Here is a 17,256-nt window from a genome sequence, read left to right on the forward strand (position 1 = left end):
GGGTAATTGCCATGGGGTGGCTCTCCTCGGGGACCATCCCAACCTCCCGTGTACCCCCTAGGCCACCCGGTGAAATCCTCGGGCCAACCATCTGGCCGATCTACCAGTGGGGAGGTGGGATACATGGGGTCACCGCGGTAGTCACTCCCGCCCATCATGGTATAATCATAAGGCGGAAAAGAGGGAGGAGTGACACCGGGTTGGGATGGGCCCGTCCAATACGGGTAAGTGGGTGTACGCTCCTCATTCCAACTAGGGATGGGCCCTTGTTGGGGAGGGTGATAAGGATAGTTGACATAGGGGGCAAAGTCCCCGTTGTCAACATGGAAGTCGTACACCGCCTACCGTAGTAGGACGAGTCATAATCGGGATAAGAATCCCCCGTGCGGCTCCCTCGAGGAGCAAAAGAAGCCAAGGTATGAGCTTGGTTCTCTTGTCCTTGCAAGATAGCCGCAAGGGTAGATTGCAAGCCATGGAAATCAAAAGGAGAGGAGGAAAAGGACGTACCACCCTCATTAGGGGAAGGCTCCGAGATAGGAGGATGACCACGGGGAAGAGACTCCGGAGCGGGAGCGGGTTGAGGAGGAGGAAACCGTTGTTCTTGGGCAATGAATTGAGGATCGCGGGGAAGCAAATACCGGACATTGGGAGTCCAAGAAGTGATGGTAGGATTGGGGAGAATGCATCAATCTCGTTGCTTCACAGTCCAAATATACTTATCATTCTTTGTAGCCTTGATCCACTTGGCATTGGAGAGCGTCCTCAAGTCAAGGAACTCCCCTCCGGGAACCTCATCCAACTCAACTAGGGTGTGCTCATAAGGATCACCGGAGAGTGCCCCCAAGAGAAGAGTGAGCATCCCACCTAATAGAATATCCCCACTAGTTGGTTTCCCGTCACGATGCTCAATTATCCGGGTGATCAAAAGCTGCCCAAAATCCAAGATCCCTTCATCCTTTTCAGTAGCTAGCCATAGGGCCCCAAGTTCCGGACTTGACAAGGATCCGGTGGCCCCTTTTGCAAAGACCGCGTATAGGAGCATGCGGTTCAAGTAACGGGTGGCGGGGTGATGAAAAAAAGATGACTTCGCCGAGGAGGAAATGAACTTCTTCTCCTCTCCTGTGAGCTCTCCCCACCAAATATTCTCATCATAAGAATCCGCACACTCTGCCACCGGGTTAACGAAAGACCCCGGTTTGGGTAGATAGTGAAGAAATCATTGATCGCTTCGTCGGTGAGCACATGTTGATTATTGAATGCTTGAAAATGAAGCTCGACCGACTCTTTTCCATTCTCATGAACTCGACGCCTCCTAGCCGAGGCAAGAAACTCGAGAGTGACCCTCTTGTAAGTCTTGGTACTCATTCCCACAAACTCCTCGAGATCGAGCCCCTCAATCAAAGTGTTAAGCTCCTTCTCAAACCCCAAAGTTTGAACGGCCTTCTTGTCATAGAATTTTGTCGGGCGGATGTTTTGCTTAGACAATTCCTCAAAGTAAGTCCAAGACCGTTGCTCCGGAAATGAAATTCTGTAAGTCTCGAAGGCCGGAGGGGTGATAGCCTTGCGCTTGTTCGGTTGGGAGTTAGGTCCCTTCTTTAATCGTTTTGTCTTCATGATGAGCCGTAGGGAGCAAAAATCTACACACAAGTAAGAAAAAAACACAATCCAAAGCAAAAGGAAAAACTAAGTTAGTCAAAAAAAACTACAATCTACTATTAAAACTATCACAAACAAGTACCAATGCACCACTCAAGTTCAATGCGAACAAGAGTACTTCAAACAATCCTCATCAACCAAAAACAGCAACCCAACTAGAATTCCACCAACATTTTACCAAAAATCTACCAATAGACTAGTCTTTACAAATATTAACAATGAAACATGCATAGCAAGCCTAGACTATCAAGCAATAAACACAAAAACAAACATGCAAATCCAAACAATCAAAATCAAAAATTTCAGAATTTCACTCAAATAATATGAACAATGAGCCTAAATGTAAAGAAAAATGGAGAAAGAAGGGTTAGAAATCGTCACCAAAAGTAAGGGAGGAAGACAAGATCGCCCAAAAGCAAACTCCAAAGCTCCAATTGCAACAAAGAATCATAAAATCAAAGTTCACACAAATCCTAAAAATTGGGGGTTTTTGAGAAGAAATCTAAAATTATTGGTTTTGAAGTGAGGGAAGAAGATGAATTTGTGAATGTGAGTGATTTAGAGTGAAATGTGTGAGTGGGATTGAGTAGGAAATGGAATTTGAGGAGTTTGAGTAGAGAGAAAAGTGGAGAGATGGTGAAGAAATGAAAAATGAAAGTAAGAAATGAAAAAGAAAGGGGTGTGTTTCCTGATAAACACGATCGCAGAACCGGGTTGCCCGACCCGTGCGAGCGCACAAAATAACCGTGCGATCGCACGACGCATATCTGTGCGAGCGCACAAAATATTCATGCGATCGCACTGGCTCGAGCTCGATCGCACAGAAGACGAGCGCGATCGCACGAAACTGCGGGGAGCTACTGACTCAAATTTCCAGTTTTGTGCGACCGCACGAATCAGCTGTGCGATCGCACAGAACTGGAATAATGCCTTTTGGCCCATGCTCAACTAATGCACCCCCATCTCATCATACTTATTTATTAAAAAAGAAAAATAAAAATATGAAAACAAAAATTTAAGAACAAAAACAAATTAGGACAAGAGTTAGACAACCGGGTTGCCTCCCGGGTAGCGCTCGTTTAACGTCATTAGCTTGACGAATCCCCCCAAAACTCATGGGGGGACAAGAATGAGATCAATACACGGGTTGCCTCCCGGTAGCGCTCGTTTAACGTCATTAGCTTGACGGACCCCCCCCCCCCCCCAAAAAGGTCAAGGGGGGTCGAACACAACCAACCTAAGGTCAACACTAGTCAACATGCATTTCTTTGCCCCTTTGGGCACAAAGATCTTACCGACATCATCATTCAAGAGGCGGAAACCAAATAATCCACCAACATGCCCCTCCTCGGGACTCGATGGACTCTTAGCTTTCTTGGACTGCTTGGCTTTCTTAGCCGATCCATGAAACACTTTGGAGGGTTTAGCTCCATTATCATCATCAACATGCATTTCAAATATCTCGGGGATGGTTACAACATCATCAAGCTCATCCCCAAGCGCCTTTGGGACTCCATGGACATCCTTGTCATCAAGAGAGGACCTAGAAAGCTCATTAGCACACTTAGAAACATAAAAATCGTTAGAAGAATTACCACAAGAGTGGTTGTTCTCAACACAAGCAAGAGTGTCAATTTTCATGCAACTTTTCATTTTAGAGCAACAATGTTCATCAATTGCAAGCTTGAAACTAGCCTTGGCGTCTCCCGCTTTCAAAGTGATTAGTCCTTCTTGCACATCGATAAGAGCACCCGCGGTGGCCAAAAATGGCCTCCCCAAGATAATGGGGGTATGGGCATCCTCATCAATGTCCAAGACGACGAAATCCACAAGGAAAGTAAGCTCGCCAACAACTAGTGGAACATCCTCAACCTTGCCAATAGGATACTTGACCGAACGGTCGGCAAGTTGCAAGGTGATGTTGGTTGGGACAAGATCTCCAACGTCAAGCTTGGCAAACACCGAATAAGGTAGTATACTAACAATAGCACCCAAATCACACAAGGCATTGCTTATTTCAAGCTCCTTAATAGCACATGGGATAGAAAAACTTCCCGGGTCTTTGAGTTTGGGTGGCATTTGGTTGAGAATGATAGCACTACAATTCTCGGTGAGGTTCACCGTCTCCTTTACGTCGCAATCTCGCTTCCCACTCAAGATTTCCTTGAAAAATCTTGAGTAGGTAGGCATTTGTTTCAATGCTTCCGTAAAGGGGAGGGTGATGTGCAAATTTCGAAGAACATCAAGGAATTTTGAGGATTGCACGTCCAACTTGTGCCTTATGAATCTTTGGGGATAGAGAAGTTTAGGAGTGAGGAGAGGTAGGAGAGTTGCCTCCTTTGGTATAGGAGTTTCACCTACATCATTGATGGGAGGCTCCTCTTCTACCACATTATTGTCACTAGACTCAATGACTCCCTCTTGATCCTTCCCATTAGGCTTAGAAACCTTACTAGCTCGAGGAGAATCATCTAAGATCTTCCCACTCCTTGTCACTATGGCATTCATTTGCCTTGGAGCATGACTTTGGGGTGGGAGACAAGCATGCGCATGATGTTCCCTAAAGGTACTTTCAAGTTGAGATAGTTGGGTCTCAATCATCTTCAAGTGAGTGTTGGATTGTTTGAATCCATCCTCAAACTCGACATTCTTCTTGGCTTGCGCCCCCACAAACGACTCCATGAGAGCCTCAAGATTAGACTTGAGAAGCGGGAGTGGTGGAGGTGCAACGCCATAACCACTAAGGTTTGCTTGATATTGGTTGCCAAAGGTCCTCGGTCCATTGAACCCGGGAGGTGGCGATTGAGATGCACCATAAGGACCTCCCGAGTTCAAAGGATAACCCCCACTTGAGGCACCCCTAAATTTCCCATAAGAGTAGTTATAACCCCCTCCACCTTGATGGTTGGGATTATAACTCCCTTGGTTGTATTGGCTTTGATTTCCAAAACCTTGAGATTGACCATAGGGCGCTTGGCTTTGATAGCCTTGTGCTCTATAGCCACCTCGATTTTGGCTATCATACCCACTTCCTTGGCCATAGCCTTGGTGGGGACCATACATGGAGGGCCCTCTAGGTTGCCTAGCAAAATTAGGATTCACTACAAGAAAAGAGTACATATTTAGACGGAATAATTGCGACAGTGTGACAAAGGGTCGCAGGAGCTTTGGGGCCGCGAATATTAATTTGCAAATTACGACGCTTTAGAGAGCCGAAATATATTACGACGGTCTAAAGCGTCGCTACTAGCAAAAAAAAAAACACGTGGAACCCACATGTTTTTAAGCCCGCAAAACCAATTATACATTCAGGCAAAACAAAATCCCGCCTAATTCTCCTAAAATTTTCGATGAATCGCGCTTTACACTCACTCCATCTCCCACGTTTCCCTCAACCTCCTCACCGATCTACCTCCAAAACCTAACCTCCATCTATCAGATTTCCTGATGAATCCGTCTTCACTCCTCCTCACCTTCAGCACCATTAATGAATTCCAATCAAATCTCTCAATCCTCCCAGTTCATCCCACTTTTATCTCACTTCATTTTATATATTCATGGAAAATCCCAATTGAATCACAATTCGGCCAACAAATTCAAGTTAAATTCGTTGTTTCCTCTGGTTTTTTTTTATTGGAGAGCATCCTCTGATTTTTTATTTGCTGCTTCCTTGGTGTATGGGATGCATTTTCTCTAGTAACTCGATCTTCCAGGTTAGGTTCTTTTGTAACTTTTGTTGCAGAAATTGTATGCTTTATTGTTAATTTGAGAGTTTCTTGATTGTTTAAATTATACTAGCTCCCTGATTAGATGAAGTTTATATTTCCCCATTGCTTGTTCTTTTCTACGCTTCTCTGCGGTTTCTCTAGCTTCTCACTTCCTCGGCTAATTACCCCATCTAATTCAAGTATTGTGTTTCTATGTTAGGGTTTTAGATGAATTTGGAGTTCTTTTTCCTATTGATTTGCGAGTCAATTCGATTTTAGGGTTTAAAATAAATAATTATTTTGGAGTTCTAATTATTGTTTAAATATCATAGACCATTTTGAAATTTGTTAATTGAGTTGTATTTGTTGCAATTTGGGGAATTATGAAATTAGAGTTGTTTTCCAATTTTTTGTGAGGTTTGGAGAATTATGCTCGACATTTGTTTTGATAGTAGGGATGTATGTCTTTTTTTGGAGTTATTTTCTTTTAGTTTCTCCTTTTCTTTGCATCAGTTTTTTCTAGAATGAAATATCAATAATGTATCTCAGACTTTCAGTAGATGTCCTGAAGATATGCATATCATCCTTTTATCGTCCTTACAATTTATTTTTTATGTTATGGGTGCATACAAAGCTGAATTAGGTGAAATTTTATCTTACTATCTTGACGCGTGATTTGATAGGTATGGCTGAATTGTCATTTTGTAATTTCATTTTACCTGTTAATGTTGAAGGGTTTTCTTTGCACTCTTAGCAAAGGGAATGGAGCCTTTAGAAGTTAGAGGGAGGAATCTATACTCCATATCAATTGGGTTTTGGAGACTATTAAAGAGCATTTGACTATCTCAGAGTATGATATATTGATATGGAATAAATGGCTCTTTTGGAGCTTAGTATCCGCCATCATAGTCTTTATGTTAAGATTCTTAAGACATTAGGTATCTTTTGAGTACTTTGACCTTAATGGAGTTATAAATGCTGAACAAAACAATATGCTAGGGTACTGCACTTCTCTGTCAATTGGATTTATAAATGTATACGAGGGTACTGCACTTCTCCGTCAATTGGATTTAATGTCGGTATTTGATCACTCTAACTAATGAGAATTATCTTAGAAACATCATCATAGGGTCAACAGTTGTAAGCTCGTCAATTTTTTCAGAAATCCAATTGTTGGTACTTCCAGGAGTTTTGGTATTAAAAAGAATTAAGATAAGTTTAAACAAAGTTATTATCACATCACCGAATGAACATATATTGTAAATTCTTGTACAAGACGGTTTGATCGTGAGTGTTCGAAATCTTGTATACCCCTCAGAATATTCATTAATGCAGGTGAGTTAGTTATGGTATTAGAAACATATTATTCAAAGTATGATTTACTGTTCTAGCATTTTGTCCTAATTCCTTTGAAAATCTGAAATTGATGACTAAATGGTTTCCAATTTCATAAATAAAGAGCAAAGGAGAGAGAGTAGAATATGACAATAATAATACGAAGTGTCTGATTTTTTCCAGTTTGATTGGGTCTTATTTTTTTCCAGTTTGATTGTGTCTGATATTTTCTAGTTTGATTGAGTATGATTTTTTCCCATGTTATGAAAAAAGAAAATGTGAGAAATTGAAATGGTTGTTTCAGTGCAGTGGCTAACTTCCAGCTGCATTGGTGTTTCTCTCTTTTGCTTTATTGAATTTTCTTGGTTGAACACATTAATGGAAGGATGATACATACAGTGATATTAGGTAGCTTGTCCAGTGAAATTGTATGTGCATGTAGCAGTGTAGCACTATTGTGTTTTAGTTGATAATGGACTCACGTTCTATATATTTTTGTGCTACTAAGGATTCAGTATATGACATCTAGATTTGTGACCAATTTGTAGTAGTTTCCCTCATGGGAGGTAGAATGAATGGGTTCAATTGCCAAATAAGTAAATGGAAATAGCAGCCCTCCGAAGTCAGAATTTCCAATCAAAAAACAGTATAAATTAGAAGGAAGGAAAGGTGAATATAAATATATCCATTGGAAAATGTTTACAATCAAAGTGTTTGATAACTGATGTATAATTCTGTAGGTAGCTATTCAACCTACGAGGGCTACAACTATAACAGCTTGAAGGAACCTCCTAAAAAATGCACCATGTAACATTTTCTTCCTAAAAAGTAAACTTACATTCCCTAATAGTATATGCTACAAAAGAGAAACCGAAGTTACCAAGTAATACAAGGTAAAAAACTATACAAGTACAAAATATAGTCTGCTTTCTAAAATTGGAACTCTATTCCTACATTATAGGTCTTTATCAACAACTCTTGGAAAAATAGAATATAAAAGAACTAAATGAAATTGGATGAAGAGTAGGGCAAGATATATTCCTATATGAAAATCCGTTCTGACTGAGGTGTATATATCTGATTTCTCTGTCTAATTTTTCAACCTTCAAACAAAAAGCTTCAGATTAACAAAGGGGCCTAAAGAAAATAAATTTTATACACATAACAAACATATATTTTCATAGGTTGTCAAATGGACATGTGTATGTATGAAGTAGTAACAACTTATAAAGCATAAATCTGAAATACCTTATATTTCTTACAATAACAATCAATTAGAAACGCTAAACAAACCCCCTCCCGCCCTCAAAATAAAGTAAGAGGAAAGAAACATTATATCACATTAACGATGAAGCCGAATTGCTACTTCCAGTTGTTTGGTTATTGTTTACTGGATGAAGTTTTGGGGAGTGTGTGCCAGGTGGTGATTAGATTTTACTCAGTATCAAGTATCAACAGTTGTCTTTTCTGTTTCTTTTGGGAAATAATTGGAGCTTCACATATTTTTTTGGTTAAAATACTTCACCCTTGTGGGTCTTCTACTCTATGACTCTATGACTTGTATATTCTAGAATCTAGACCACTCATGAGCTAACTGCCAATTAGAGCCAGGATGAATTTCTTTTTCTCAACCAGATTTGTACTTTACTTCAATATATAATGAGTTTTCTGTCTGGTGAGATACTGGGATATATAGGACCAATTTATATAGAAAAGTTTTACTGCACCTGTTATAGTGTCTAGGATGTACTCGTGCAATTAAGTTACTTCTTGAAGTATGGATTCTGGAACATGTTAAGAGCTTCTTGTAGACCTTTTTTTGTTAGCCAGAAGGCAGAAGCTAATGTAGTACTTTAACATGATGTAATTCATGGGTGCATTCTTTCATTAACTGTCATGTATGTTATTTAAAAATTACACTATCTTGCAATCAGAGTAGATAAGTGTGGAGTGGAGCAAAGCGACCAATGATTAGAGAATTTTAATACGGTAAACAGTACTGATCAGAGCTGCATCGGCTATGCAATAGTGTATCATTACCTGAAAATGTGGCATATCTAATTTACATATTAAAATGCTTTTTTGTAGATTATTGATGATTCTTGTGGCAATGGTGAAAACCAGGCGAGACATGAGACTTTGACACTATTGCCAAAACCAAGGTAATTTCACATGGAGTTAACTACGTTTCATGCTTTATCACTAGTAGAAAAAACCCTTATTGCATCGGGCTTTTAGACCCCTGTTGCAGCGTACATCGTATGCTGCAACTGGGGGGCCTGCAACAAGTCTGAACTTGTTGCAGCGTACAAGTTCGCTGCAAAAAGTGATTTGTTGCAGCGGGCTTTTAGATGTACGCTGCAACAAGTGCCAAAAAATTGGCAAAAATTTGGACTTGTTGCAACGTACATATATATGTACGCTGCAAAAGACTCAACTTTTTGCAGCGTACATTTATTTGTACGCTGCAACAAGTCTGAATTTTTGCGAAATTTTTTTCCCTTGTTGCAGCGTACAATATATATGTACGCTGCAACAAAGCACTTTTGGCGGGAAAATTCTAATTTTGTTTAGGGATACCTAGAGTGCCTTGCACCAAATATAGAAACCTGTCAAAACAATAATAGAATAACGCAACCTGTATAACAAATATAAAAACAACAACTGGAGTTTTGTATACTATATATCCCAAAACCAAATTAAGTGCACATATTACATTTAAATATATGTTCCAATTTCAACATAAACATACATTTTAATATAAAATTTATTCTATAACAACTAAACCAACTCGATCAAGCGCGCTAAAGCCAATAATAAATACTTGCTGGTAAAAAACTTGGCCCATTGCTCACGAACCACATCAAATTCCTCGCATAAGGCGCAATCCTCGGAGTGTAGACCTTTACAAAAACAGAAATTTAAATTAAACATTAGATTAAATACAAATTAAATATCACATTTTAACATTCAAGAAACTAATGACAATGTCCTAATAGTCTAAAATGAGTCCTTAGGTTCTTTAGTTCAAAGTTAGGAGCGAAAATGTCATTTTAGCCTAAATATGACCTATAATGACCCAATGAGCCTATAGGTGCATAAATAGATTGGAACGAGTCTTAGATCGTTAAAATTATGCATATTAAACATGTAATAAATTTTAAATGAGTCCTTAGGTTCTTTATTTTAAAGTTGGGAGCGAAAATGCCTTATTTTAGCCTAGATATGACCTATAACGATCAAACAAGCATTAAATGGGTATAAGTAGATTAGAATAAGTCCTAGAAACTCAAAACTAAGCTTATTAATCATATAATAATTTAAAAATGAGTCCTTAGGTTCTTAAGTTCAAAGTTGGGAGCGAAAATATCATTTTAGCCTAAATATGACCTAAAACGACACAATGAGCCTTAAATGGGCATAAATGGATTGGAATGAGTCCTAGAAAGTTAAAACTAGAATATAAAACATTTAGTAGGTTTAAAATGAGTCCTTAGGTTCTTTAGTTCATAGTTGGGAGCGAAAATGTCATTTTAGCCTAAATATGACCTACAACGACCTAATGAGCCTTAAAGGTGCATAAATAGATTGGAACGAGTCTTATAAAGTTAAAATTATGCATATTAAACATGTATTAAGTTTAAAATGAGTGCTTAGGTTCTTTATTTTAAAGTTAGGAGCGAAAATGCCTCATTTTAGCCTGAATATGACCTATAACTATCAAACAAGCATTAAATGTGCATAAATAGATTAGAATAAGTCTTAGAAACTTAAAACTAAGCATATTAATCATATAATAAGTTTAAAATGAGTCATTAGGTTCTTAAGTTCAAAGTTGGGAGCGAAAATGGCACTTTAGCCTAAATATGACCTACAACGACCTAATGAGCCTTAAAGGTGCATAAATAGATTGGAACGAGTCTTATAAAGTTAAAATTATGCATATTAAACATGTATTAAGTTTAAAATGAGTGCTTAGGTTCTTTATTTTAAAGTTGGGAGCGAAAATGCCTCATTTTAGCCTAAATATGACCTATAACGATAAAACAAACATTAAATGTGCATAAATAGATTAAAATAAGTCTTAGAAACTTAAAACTAAGCATATTTATCATATAATAAGTTTAAAATGAGTCATTAGGTTCTTAAGTTCAAAGTTGGGAGCGAAAATGTCATTTTAGCCTAAATATGATCTATAACGACACAATGAGCCTTAAATGTGCATAAATGGATTGGAATGAGTCCTAGAAAGTTAAAAATAAGCATATAAAACATTTAGTAAGTTTAAAATGAGTCCTTAGGTTCTTTGGTTCATAGTTGGGAGCGAAAATGTCATTTTAGCCTAAATATGTCCTATAACGACCAAACAAGCCTTAAATGTGTATAAGTAGTTAGAATAAGTCTTAGAAACTTAAAACTAAGCATATTAAACATGTAATAAGTTTAAAATAAGTCCTTAGGTTCTTTATTTTAAAGTTGGGAGCGAAAATACCTTATTTTATCCTAAATATGACCTACAACGATAAAACAAGCATTAAATGTGCATAAATAGATTATAATAAGTCTAAGAAACTTAAAACTAAGCATATTTATCATATAATAAGTTTAAAATGAGCTATTAGGTTCTTAAGTTCAAAGTTGGGAGCGAAAATGTCATTTTAGCCTGGGGTTGGATAATTTTAAACACATACTAATTCCAAAATATGCTAAACCAAATAGATTGGATTAAGTCTTGGAAAGTTGAAACTAATCATATGAATCATGTATTTAAGTTTGACATGAGTTTTTAGGTTCGTTAGTTCAAAGTTGGGAACGAAAGTGACATTTTAGCCTATATATGACCTATAACGGCAAAAGAAGTCTCGAATGTGCAGAGATAGATTGGAACGAGTGTTGGAAATTTAAAACTAATCATATTAATCATGTAATAAGTTTGAAATGAATCCTTAGGTTATCTAGTTATGAATTGGGAGCGAAAATGACTTATTTTAGCCTAACTATGACCTATAACGACCAAAGTCTCAAATGTGCATACATAGATTAGAATGAGTTTTATAAAGTTAATACTATGCATATTAATCATGTAATAAGAATAAAATGAGTCATTAGGTTCGTTAGTTCAAAGTTGGGAGCGAAAAATGTCATTTTAGCCTAATTATGACCTATAATGGCCAAACAAGTCTCAAATGTGCATAAATAGATTGGATTGAGTCTTGGAAAGTTAAAGCTAATCATATAAATCATATAGTAAGTTTGAAATGAGTTCTTAGGTTCATTAGTTCAAAGTTGGGAGCGAAAATGTCATTTTAGCCTAAATATGACCTATATAGCCAAACAAGTCTCAAATGTACATAAATAGATTGGATTGAGTCTTGGAAAGTTACAACTAATCATATGCCTATTTCCACCCAAATCCAAGAACAACCTATGCCTATTTCCAAAAAAGAAAAAGGGAGGGAAAGAAAAAGAAAGATAATACAAGAGCATGTTAAAGACCAAAAAATAAAAACAAGTAGAAACTTAGCCGATTTTCATATTAGCTTTATGACTTATTTTTTCCCCACATGGAATCCTTCTTCAGCTAATTCCATTAATTAATTAAATGAGAAAACAAATTAAATAATTAACCAACACCAAAGTACATGCAAGAAACAAAATTAGATGTCTTACTTTTTTCCTCAACCGGCTTTTCCTTGCTGCCTCACGGTTCTGAGCAAGCCTTCGTAGAGTCTATAATAATAAATCTTTAAAGATGTTACAAAAATGAAGCTACAAGATGTCAAATAGCATGAAAAGAGAAGAGTGAACAACTTCTAACCTTATGATCAGTCTACTTCGATCTCTCACTCGAATGATAATGACATTGCTTCTGCCCCCAAGATTCAAGTTCAGCCTCTCTCCAAATGCTAGCTCCATTCCCTGAAACTGCCAAAATGCTAGCTCCTACAAATGGCTGCCCCCAACTAGGTGACACATACTTCTTCAGGGAAGACAGGGACATTAGTGTTCCTGTAGCAGATAACAATACAATATTTAGGTAAGATAACAGCTGGAATTACCAAAATGGCCTGCAATATATATATATGGGGATTTTGAACTACATATTGGAAATCTAAAAGTAAAGAATCTGGAAACAGATGCAGAGATTGTACTTTTATATCACAAAAGAAGATTAGTACGTAAACCTGGAAAATCTAGATTGGTCAAATAGACAAAACATAACTCCTGATGATAAGATTCTACCTTCAATTCAAGCTCTCTGTCCATCTCTCTGTGCCTACTCAAAGAACTAGAGCATTCATTGAACTATTTTAACATATCAGCCAATTTCATCGAAAAATCATCCTCGATGTCTGCACTTCTCCTACGCTGGTCCAGCAGACTGTCCTTTTATAGGCCTGTAGCTTGTCATTTGGTGAAGACCTTCCCATCACCTGTAACACATAGTTACTGCTGTCAGTCGATGTTACTTTTTAACTACATACAAACTAGCTCAACTACGAAAAACAGAGTTCGTGCACTTGCATCAGAATACGGGTCCATCATATTCAGCATCTTTCATAGTACATCATATTTTTTATCTTCTGCCTGAGCCTTTCCTGACCACCCTTCCAAGAACTAAACTATGCAATCAGATCATAATAATGGGTTATTCCATACTTGACAGGTAGCTAGTAATAGAAATTACAGATCATCATTAAGTAATCATCCACCAGAGTGCCGAACTTTAAGCACGAATGTGGACAAAGAACAAACATAGAACTTTGTAGCACCAATTCTCTACCAAGAACCGAATAATTGTCTGTAACGACAACATTCTACTAAAAGTTCATTCCCATATTAATCATAAATGACAAACAAAACGCAATATAATACAAGCATATTTATAAATAAACAGAAAAGCAACCTCTCTACTAGTCCAAACTCCAGAAAGACAAGAAAACACCCATCTATCTAGGCCTGACCGACAATGACATCTATATTGGGTATCTATAGTTCTTGACGAAGGAGAAAGAAGTCCAAACATGCATATCAATTGAAGAAACACAACAAAGTCTAACTCAACCACAAAGGATTCAGATTCTCAAATCAATTAAGAGTCTACTTAGCATAATAAAAATCAAACAAAGATCTCAGAAATAACAGCCAAATCAGAGAAACTCCACCTGCTCAACTGCAAGAACAATCAACAGAAGAAGAGTTGCAATGATACTCAACTGCAGGTCCCTCTTGTTCTACCAACTCTTCTGTGATCGACTCCGGAAATAGGCCTGAAGGCACTGCCGCTGTTGACACGTTGGCTCTTGGAACTAATAGTACAGAGGATTGCTTATGTTGTAACTGATAAAACTTTTCAATTAAAGAGTCTATTTGCTCTGCCTTGTCAACATCTGTATTTGGATCGGCATCATCATTAGGCTCATTCTGAGGAAAAGGGTGTTAGTTAATCAAACCCCAATGATCTATAAACTCCATAATTTCTTACCTTGCATCTATATCCCCAATAAACAGCTCCGACAGATCTTTCAGTTCAATGTTTGTGCTTGGATTGGCATGAAACCTCTTCATAATCCAAGTCCGTATCTCCTTGTAGACATCCGGAGTCCGATTTTCCACCTTCCCATTGAAAAAGGAACACAATGTTTGTTTCTCAATTGAATGAATATTTTCCCAGGAAAAAAAACCTTGAAAGGAACAAACAATTATTGTATCAATAAATGGAATTCCTAATATATACATTTGGAGTCTATAAACAGAGAAGCTTCAGCTCAAAATCTTAACAGACCATTCCCATTTCCAAATCTAAGATTTCTTAAGAGGTTTCTACGTTAAGATAAAAACCATTGCCAAAACATTCCAAATATTTACCCAAATTTTCAAGGCACATAATACAAGGTACGAGATTCAAAAACAAGATGCTACCTGTTTTTTACGAGAAAAGTTATACTCTGATCCATAGATAAAACATTAGCCTATTTTGGAAATTTTACAAGATGCAATTAACAGAGAAAATGCAGACGAAAGAAACGTGGTGAAAGATAATAGAGGTAGAGGAAGAAGCTAAAGGTACTCCATAATAGTGATAACACTCCCTCCCCCCCCCCCCCAAGTCAATATCCTACTATCATGGTAGTACAATCCCTACAGCAGAGCTACGATGATAGTAGCCGCGGAATGCTACAATTGTATCAGATGCTGGCCACACTGTATATCACAGTATTTTCCAGGCCACGTTTTGATGCATGATGTAAAGGCGTCCCTCCACTACGAGAACTACGACCTAGATGCATTATCAGCAAAAAAGAAAAAAAAGAAAATCAGTTGAACATGCAGGCATTTTGTTAAACAAAATAGGCATGCAACTTCATATTGCAAAGATACTCGGTGTAGAACATTCAACCATTACAGAGGACCATTCTGAACAATTCAAATACAAGAATGAAACAGAGAAACAAACAGTTCACAATTCCATACTGTAAAATTCATGCACATCATTTCTCACTATAAAGCTTGATGAAGTACAAGAATTTAAAGCAACTAAGCAAGCATACACAGATGGCAATATACCTCAGTGGTTCGGTACCTCACCATTCTTCATATCACATAGTAGTACACACCAACATCTAACAGATATTTCACTACTTAGAGCACACTATTGGCCGGTGTCTCAGTTCCTATCCAAACAGTTCGAACTCAAGACGGTCTAATAACTCAATTAATTCTTACACACTAACAGGAAACTAACCAGCTATATATCGTGCCAGTAAGAATAGAAACAGATACATAAACAAAACACAAATAAAGCAGAACCATAGTAAAAGCATATACTAAATAGAAAATCATCAAAGTGATATAGTAATTCATAGGGTACCAAATATTATCCACTTTAGGGTTGACATTCAAAATCGGAAAAAAAATCGGAAAAAAATAAAACCCTAACAATCAAAATCGGAAAAAATGTATCAATTAACACAAAAAATAAGAATAATTTATATAATCAAACCCTAAAAATACGAAATTAGGGGAAAAATCAAGAATTGACTGAAAGCAAACCCTAAAAATACGAAATTAGGGGGAGATGAGGCGAGAACACAGACCCATCGGCGAAGACAGCGACGCAGGGCCGAGCAACGCCTGAGTTGCTGAGTTCGACGGCTGAGTTCGACGGCGGCTGAGTTCGAAGGCTGAGGTCGAAGGCCAGATGCTTGGAGAGAAGGAGCCGAGCAAATTTTCACAAAAACCAAGACGAATTGTCACCCAATTTCAACAATTACTTGCAAAAAACCCAAAAAAACCACGAATTAGAGAGAGAAAGAGAGCAGATGAAGAAGAAGAAGAATGAGGAGGTGAGAGAGTACGCAGGGAAAGCTGAGGGAAGAAGAGGGAGTACTGAGCGTGGAAATGGTCCTTAGGTTTGAGATGAAATGTTTTTCTTAATTAGCTTTGCAGCGAAATTTTTTTATTGCAGGGGGCTTTTATCTGTACGCTGCAAAATAAATGGGCTATTGCAGGGGGCTTTTACTTTGTACGCTGCAAAAAACTCTCTTGCTGCGGGCAATTAATTTGTACGCTGCAACAACCCTTTATAAAGTTTGACCCGCGTTGACCTACTGGTTGTTGAAGCGTATTATTACATGTACGCTGCAACAAGGGGGTTGCAACAGGGGTTTTTTCTACTAGTGTATAGATAAACTGATAGTTGAAATAGGCTTTATAATTGCCTATTATTTATGGATGATGGTGAGTTTAGAAGGTAGATGCTTAGATTTAGTATTATCATAATAAGGTATTATGCTGTTAGCCGAAACACTAGTTGGTGATAGGTCTAGGTTGTTAGCCTGTTTCAAAGTTTGTCAAGCAAGAAATGATGGGTTCCGGAACAACAAAATCCCTTGTGCAGAGATTTCCATATACAGTTCGTATACGTTGGTATGGCTGTCATTTACAACTACAATAATTTCATACACACTCACGGACTCACGGTATCCATAAACTTACTAACACTGGGAAATTTTAATATGGCGAGTTACTATTTTCAAACCAAATGAGAATTTCTAGCTTATGTGGACCCAACTTAGCTGCTTTGTATATAAAAACCAATCTCTCCCCTCCAGCACAATAATCGATCCTAGATTCTAGCTCAAAACTGGTCAGAACATAACTGATCTAAACAGATGTGGTCAGAACAGAACTAACTGATCAGAACAGAACTGATCTGATCAGTTTAGAACTGATCCAAACAGAACTGGTTAGAACAGAACTGATCTTATCCGAAATAATCATAACTGGTCAGATCAGTTCTGTTCTGATCAGTTCTTTTATATACTCCTGTAAAAAAGGAAGGAAAGATTTCATTCAAAATTAATATGTAGGAAAAAGCAAAATTTTATATCAGTTGGGCACAAGAAAGATGCTAAATGGCATAGAAACTAAAAGTTGTATGAGTTTTGATTAAAATCAATGTGTTATGAACTAATAAACCACTGTCCATTTTCATACTTGTGGAGGTATAACAAGTCTGCATTACACCACAAGAAAATGGTGTTTAATTTGCAGG

General features: G+C 37.7%; 2 long non-coding RNA genes across 2 annotated transcripts; both read right to left on the minus strand.

The window, feature by feature from the left end:
• Positions 1 to 9,350: 9,350 nt before the first annotated feature.
• On the minus strand, positions 9,351 to 12,576 carry LOC130459291 (uncharacterized). Its single transcript, XR_008918588.1, has 3 exons — positions 12,517 to 12,576; positions 12,369 to 12,428; positions 9,351 to 9,601 (listed from the first exon to the last, which is right to left on the minus strand). It is a non-coding gene; the product is annotated as an uncharacterized lncRNA (long non-coding RNA).
• LOC130459290 (uncharacterized) lies at positions 12,573 to 14,372 on the minus strand. Its single transcript, XR_008918587.1, has 4 exons — positions 14,185 to 14,372; positions 13,865 to 14,089; positions 12,942 to 13,132; positions 12,573 to 12,707 (listed from the first exon to the last, which is right to left on the minus strand). It is a non-coding gene; the product is annotated as an uncharacterized lncRNA (long non-coding RNA).
• Between the last annotated feature and the right edge of the window lie 2,884 nt (positions 14,373 to 17,256).

Source organism: Spinacia oleracea, chromosome 4, assembly GCF_020520425.1.
Source record: "Spinacia oleracea cultivar Varoflay chromosome 4, BTI_SOV_V1, whole genome shotgun sequence".
Taxonomy (NCBI): domain Eukaryota; kingdom Viridiplantae; phylum Streptophyta; class Magnoliopsida; order Caryophyllales; family Amaranthaceae; genus Spinacia; species Spinacia oleracea.